Source organism: Camelina sativa, chromosome 20 (assembly GCF_000633955.1).
Source record: "Camelina sativa cultivar DH55 chromosome 20, Cs, whole genome shotgun sequence".
NCBI lineage: Eukaryota > Viridiplantae > Streptophyta > Magnoliopsida > Brassicales > Brassicaceae > Camelina > Camelina sativa.
The window spans coordinates 15,873,640-15,881,060 of NC_025704.1; the positions used below are offsets into that span (position 1 = coordinate 15,873,640).

Genomic DNA, 7,421 nt, shown 5'->3' on the forward strand with positions numbered 1-7,421 from the left:
TGTCGTTCTTGTAAAGCTCATACGCCATGCTCAATACATCATCTTCTGATTCTCCACTCTTTCTTCTTGAACTCGCTTGTGCGTAACAGCCCACAAACTTATTGACTCCATGGTTTATCTTGTTCCACCTAGCCTTACATTGTGTAGGCCCTCTTGCATTTGAGCAGATGACCCATCGTTAGCTTTGTAGTAGGCAGCAACCCTCTTCCAGAAACTTTTAAGCCGCTGCTCATTACTTACAACTGGATCCTTGCTTGTGTTTAACCAAGCGCTTATGAGGTTAACATCCTCCTCTGCAGTCCACCTCTTTCTTATTCCCCTTCCTTCGTCTTCTTCATCCTCATCAAGCGCTACTTCGATACAGTCTTCAGTTTCAGATGTTGGGCTAAACTGAAGCGGTTGAGAAGAGATTCCAGGCCCAAAGTTTACAGGCTGAGAAGAGAGGGTTTGTGTAAAGTGGAAAGGCTGAGAAGAGAGGGTTTGTGTAAAGAGGACAGGCTGAGAAGAGAATGTATTGGGAAGAATCGAATTATCTAGGGAGTTGGAGTCTTTTTGAGAATTCATAAGATCAACAAAATATGTTTGAGGATTATGATTAAGGTTTCTAGGATCCATTGCTTCTTTTAGTGAAAGGTGATGTAAAACGATAAGGGTTTGTATAGAAAAAGTTAATGGTTTACGTTATAGTGCTTAACATGGAGGGTTTATATTGAGCTCAATGTTAGATGGTAAACAAGTGGGTTTGGGTTTTCAAATTTAAGTTTTTACCTAAACTACAACAACCACAAATTTATTACATTAAACAACCTACAAAGCCTACACCATCAAACAATAAGTTGAAGCATTCATCAAACCCAACCACTCGACAAGTATCTCTCTAATCAAGTACTATCCGCATTTATCACAACCAAGAAAGAAAAAGCAAACTCATACTCAAACCCATCAATGACTGACTCGACTATTACCTAATCTATCACTAAATAAATTACAAACTCATACTCAAACACTTGATCAAACTCATACTCAAACTCATCACTTATTACACTTATAAGAGCCTACCTTTTCACACAATTATTTATACATAAACACAAAGCAAACATAACACTTGTGTTTCATGAAAAAACTACTAATTCATCCCAACACACAACCGCAAACAATAACTATTAACAACATATGAAAGCTGTTGTAACATACCTTTTCAAATAAGAGTATCGAATAGCTGTATCCGCTTCATGAACCACTTCAAATCAAATCCATTTGACCTCGCACAAACATGTAAAAAGAGTCAATATAAATCACTGAAAACAAACAACAATAACATTCTACTCTTAATAAGAACAACAGACTAATCTCATAAAAAAAAGAAAGTTTCGATTACAACCACAAACCCATATAACAAAACTATCAAACATCTCTAATCTCAAACATCTCCAAAACTATCAGACAATAAATCGTAAACCCTCCAAACCAATCAGACAATAAATCGTAATGAGACAACACTAATTTCCCAATCAAGCAAATAACTGGTTGATTAAACTAGTCTAATAATCAATTGGACATCAAAATAATCTCATAATTAAATTAAAAACAGAATAATCTCATACATGCAACAGATCGGAATTGAATCAACATACATGCAATAGATCGGAATTGAGAAGACAAACCATCTCGTCTCTAATTCGTTAGCCAGTGGACCTCGCCGTTCGCTGTAGACCACCAGAAAACCTCCGCCATCGTTGTCTCACCAAAATAAGCCTCCGCCGTCGATTGCCGTGAGAACTGAACCGTCGTATTTGACGGTTATGCCGATCTGGAAGCCTTCGCCTTTGGGTAACCAACAAACAGCCACTTTACGCCGGAATATTCAATGGATTCGCCGTGAATCCATTGATTTCTCCGATTTCATCAACAATCGCCGTTTCTGTCGCCTTCAGAAACGAGAGAGAAGGGAGAGAGAGAGTCGGGAGGAAGGAGAAAAAGAAATGAGAAAAAAAAAACCGATTTTATATTTACCTACCAACCAATCATGTAACGCCACGCCTCATTCTTAAGGCGTTTCTGGAAATTCTTCCGACGGTAACGATACTCTCAAAATGGACCCATTTATGGGTTTTTTAATATTTTTTTGGGGCCCAAATACATAGGGAACCCACTGAGTTACGCCCAGTAATCATGCTCTTATACATGATGTGGGTACATTTCTTGGTGTATGAAAAAAAAAAAAAATATCGTTTTGCATTGAGCAATTGTATCATGCATCTTGGTGACACGGGCTTCTGGCAAACTGGGAATTGCACATGATGTATATATCCATGGTCTCTCACTGGGCCTTCTCGAGCTCTCCGAGCTCCAATCTGCTCCCACCTCAACTCTATTTTCTTTAAGGTATAACCGTATAAACACCTCCTAAAGTTAGAACATCAAAAGATCCACAAATACTTGTTTGTCTTATTTGAAGGAGTTGTGTATTTTCTTGTGGCTCACTGTTTAGCCTTTAACCTTTAATGCAATCTTGAAATGCTATTGACTACTCATAAAACTAAGATTAAAAGTTACTCCATTTTTACGAGTTAAAACAGATTATATCGAGATAACACATATTGTAATCGTTAACACTGTCACTTGAAAAAGAAGATACTAATCGTTAACACATACTTTTACGTTTAAATGAATAATTAACATACATGCAGTATATAGCTGTCTAATAAACTTGATCAACCAATAAGGACGGTAAGAACTAAGAATTAATAGTGTCTATGTCACATCTTTATTCTATAAATCACAAGTAAGTTTACAGAAAACTGCAACCTTCTCCATCTGCCACGTGTTTTAAGTCCCAAATTTTACACTTTCGCTTTCAGATTCTTAAAACAATTAAACTTGATCGAAAAAAAAACAATTAAACTTTTAACTTTTCCACTGAAAACAATATTTACGACAAAAAAGAAATTCATCTTCTTCAACCATTTTGCCCACGATCTCTCCTCTTCCTCCACGATATACTGATGGGATTCAACAAACTCACTAACTCTCTATTTACTTCGTCCTCCACTAAAACCCCAAAAATTTAAACAACCGAGATCTACGAGAACGGAGAAAACGAAAGAGACAAGATCTACAGAAAACAAAGGAAAAGAACTGTTGGGAGAAAGGTATGATTATGAAGGAACACAAATTATGATCCAGATATGATGTTCTGATTATAGGGTTTCATCATCAATCACATGTCTCTTCTTCTGTTTGCAATTTACATTCTGATTTTGGATTTCTCAGTGATGGTTGAATTTGTGTATCATCGTTTCATCAGTTGCATATCTCATCAAATTCTCTTACAGTTTATAGTTTTTCGTTTTGCCTTTCTCAATTTTGGTTTTGTTTCTTCATCGTCGTCTTTCATGCTCATCAAATTTTGTATTTCACATTTCTCAGTCTCATAATTATGAAATTTATGTTTGGATTTGCAGGTTCGTATTCCAAATTTCATTCGCCAGTCATGTCGCTGGATTATTACATTTGTTTCCTCTTTCCTGCACAGTTCAATAGGTGAAAGTTTCTTCATGTCAAAAGTAACTACACAGCATTACCATGGGTCCATGGAGATGAATTTTCTTAAAGACTCACTCCAACACAACAACAAGACATGCAGATCCTTTGTTTCAGCACAAAACATCTTAGGAGTAAAGCAAATTTAAAGGTAAATTTGTCACTTTTTCTTTCTTTGGTGATACTCAATATAACCATGTTTACTAAAATTATATCGTCAATCAATCCCAAAGTATGAAAACTGGATGCTCCTTAGTATATTAACTACTCTTACAATCAATGGTAAACACATTTTATAGTATCAATTTTAATTTGCAGGTATGTTGCATCTCCGGAGAAAGTTGTAGCTAGAATGTTATTGGTTTATTTTATTTTTTTGGGCAAAAATGTTTGTGGATTATATTCTGTTATAAGACCGGAAAATTATTCTTTTGAACTTTTTTGGGAAAAACTGTTTTCTAATAACGTTTTATCTAGCTCTCATTGATCAATCATTTTTACATATTGTAGCAAATTCTACAACTAAACGCATGTCCAAGTCTCCAAAGTTGGTTTTAGGAATAAATTTTAACAGTTTTTTCTTTTCCTACGATGAACCTAGATTCATTGTGATGAAATTGCATTCGGAAGTATTAATCTTTAATTCTTAATTATTATTGTAAAATTGTATACTTTAAATTTACAAAAATCGTAGGAAATATTTTAAATAATTACTAATGAATACTTTGATTGCTCAATACAGGAAGGATTAAAGATTATTCACACATGATAAAAAAAAGAAGGCCGACGAGATGAGGAATAGTCAGAGTTGATTTCTACCTTCCCAAGCAAGAACGTCAAGATTGTGATTGTTTTTGGTACTTATATACTTTGGAAAATTAATCATATAAAATTACAACACTTTTGTGAAGAAGTTAATGATCGTTTAAAACATCTAAACATTTTTTAGCTTTGTTAAATCGTACAAGCTCAAACTTGATTTTCAATTACAATTAGTCTTAAATTTATTATAGAAATACATATAACTAGGTACTATCCCGCGGGAAACCGCGGGCTGAACTCTTTTTTGATAAAAATTTATAATAATTTATTTTGTTATTATGTTATTTATAATGGTTTGTGATTAAAAATTTGTTGCTTATATTATAATTTTTGTATTTTAAAAATGTTTATTGAAAACCTGTCAATAAAACATTTGCATGTAATGAATAAAATTATTTAAACCTTTGTAAAATATTTGCTATAGTTGTGAAATAAGTAAAAATATATAACTAACATGTAAAAAAAAATCTTATTTGTTAGTTTTTTAAGTACAAATTAGTTTTGATTCTAACAGATTTTTTTTTTTACTTTTCTACAATTTATTTTATTTGATGTTTTCTCTATTTTCGTTTCTTTAATTAGAAATATTTATTTAATTAATTATTTAATCTTAATTAAAAATTTCTAATGGCAATTGAATGTAATTTTTTACACATTTTAAGGTTAGTTTTATATTTGTACTTCCCAATTAATATAGTAGGATACATTTCGGGCCGGTACGTAGTATGGACTTTAAACTAGTGTAGAATATTATTTAAGTAAAGACAGCAAAAAAAAAAAAAAAGTATGTAGAAGATTTGTAGTTCTACCAATAAATCATCGTACATATGGTCCAACCTTAAGTTTTGGTTTTGTGCCTTTCTCCATACCGTAAAACCATTGAAACTTTATAACAGTTATGTATTACGTTTTACACATTCATCTCTGTCTATTAGTAGTACTTGTTAATTTTAAAATATAGATAAATTAAAAATCTATATTAACATTTTTGAAATACATTTTGGTTTATGTCCTTTAAGTTTTAATTTTTTTTTTTTTTTACAACATTAACCTCTTAAACAATTCCATAAATAACATTGCACAGAAACTCAAATACTAAACTTTCTTAAATTAACCAACATTTGTTACATTTATTGCCATAAAGTCTTAACAACATCTATTTTTTCCGATTTTACCAAAAACAACTCTACCCAATAAAGTTTTAACCCATTAAAGTTTTAACCCATTAAATCTCCAAAAGTATTTTTATGAATACTAGAATCTCTCAAATTTAAATGATATACAACAGATTTTCTATAACAAAAGTTTACAATATCCATAATTATATTAACATTAAAAAAATTTCCTAAACCAAAAATTCAATTATAAAATGTCACATTAAATATGTTGAAAACCCCCATATAATTTGGTTTAGTTTTTATTTTTGAGGAATTACCAAAAAAAATTAAAATTCGATTAATTATCATAAACTATATATATTGACATAGAAAATTATAAACTATAAAAATATGTTATTTTGGTAAAACAATTAACATAATTAAACTTGATAAAAAAACTTATTTTGATTTTTTTTTACGCAAAAAGTTATTTTGGTTTTGGTGAGACGGGTTGGCATTAGTCCCATATAGGGAGTTAAGTGGAATTGTTTTTTTTAACACTTGTAGATGTGTACCAGGAAATAAATGTATTACTGAACTATACATATACCATACGGGTTAAAACCTTGAAAACATTACACAAATCATAAACTTTGAATACTTATATCAAATACCTGTAATTTTTTCTTAATTAATAAAAACAATAATGAAATAACAAATAAATACAATATAATTAAAATTTAAAATTTAAAATATTGTCCGACGGTGTACCGCGGGTTAAATCCTAATATATATATATATATAGGAACGCAACACAACCACTATCTTTATTTTATTAATTTTTGTCATCTGATCGTACCAAAACGTTTACCATACATAGATTTGCTAACTGATTTCGAATTTTTGTTTACCCCGTAAAACATATATAGAAAGTACAAAACTTATTGAGATTTTCAAAACTCTGGAATTGCATCAGGTTAACTTTTGTTAAAGTGAATTTCGCTAGATGAAATGCAATGCATGAACGAAGCATGGCAAGGCAACCCATTTACATGTTTTTTTTTTTTTTTTTGTAATTTTTTTTGGATAATTTTTTATTTGTTTTTTTAAAGAGTCTTCACTCTTCACTAATGAGAAAAGGAAGCAGATTAGGCACGGACTTCGCAGCAGGATAGGGAAAGCGTTGATTTGGACGGCAATATATAGTTGGCGGCTGCAAGAAAGATTTGTGCTAGCCAGAACAGCCGTCTCCGATAAGCTAGCTGAAGATTGGCAGCAAGCCCGACCATGCAGAAATATCTCTACCGTAGAAAAAGCGTTGACGGTCCTGTTTAGGACATTTGTTTAGGACATTTGACTGTCCTGTTTAGGACATTTGTTTGGTTCTGGTGGTATGTATATGATCCTTGCATGGTCATGAGGTATTTCAGTGAAGGGATATGTGTTACGCGAGCCACGGGAAGGAAACCTGGATAGGGATAGGGCTCAGACGTGTTCAGAATTGTTTGCTCGTGACTTTTGGGGACTTAGGTTCTCCTAGTACTGCCATATTCAGAAACTTTGTGGCTTGGGAGTATGGTTGGTATATCGATTTCGGATGACGATCCGGGAGGTGCTATAAAGTGGCAACCCGAGAGATGAGTATTGGATTTTCCTTATATATTATGGCATGCGGGTTTAGGCCCGATGAGGAGCCAACATTATGGCATGCAGGCCTCAAGTAATATTCAATTGGGGTTTTAATCGGATTCCTGGTTAAGATAATCGAATTATCTTTCTGGTTTAGTTCAGTATGTTGGGGGTACTAAATCCCGCACCAACAGACATAGTACATTTCTAGGTTTTCGAGAGGTTGGTAATTTTAATCAAACCCCTTCGACGATCTTTAACCACAAACATATACAAATATACATAAATCCATGAATGTTTGTAGTTTTCAAAATGGTTTTTTTTTTTTTT

General features: G+C 32.5%; 1 long non-coding RNA gene across 1 annotated transcript; it reads left to right on the forward strand.

Annotated features, from left to right (window-relative positions):
- Positions 2,964–4,493, forward strand: LOC104770941. Its single transcript, XR_764675.2, has 3 exons — positions 2,964–3,152; positions 3,465–3,694; positions 4,286–4,493. It is a non-coding gene; the product is annotated as an uncharacterized LOC104770941 (long non-coding RNA).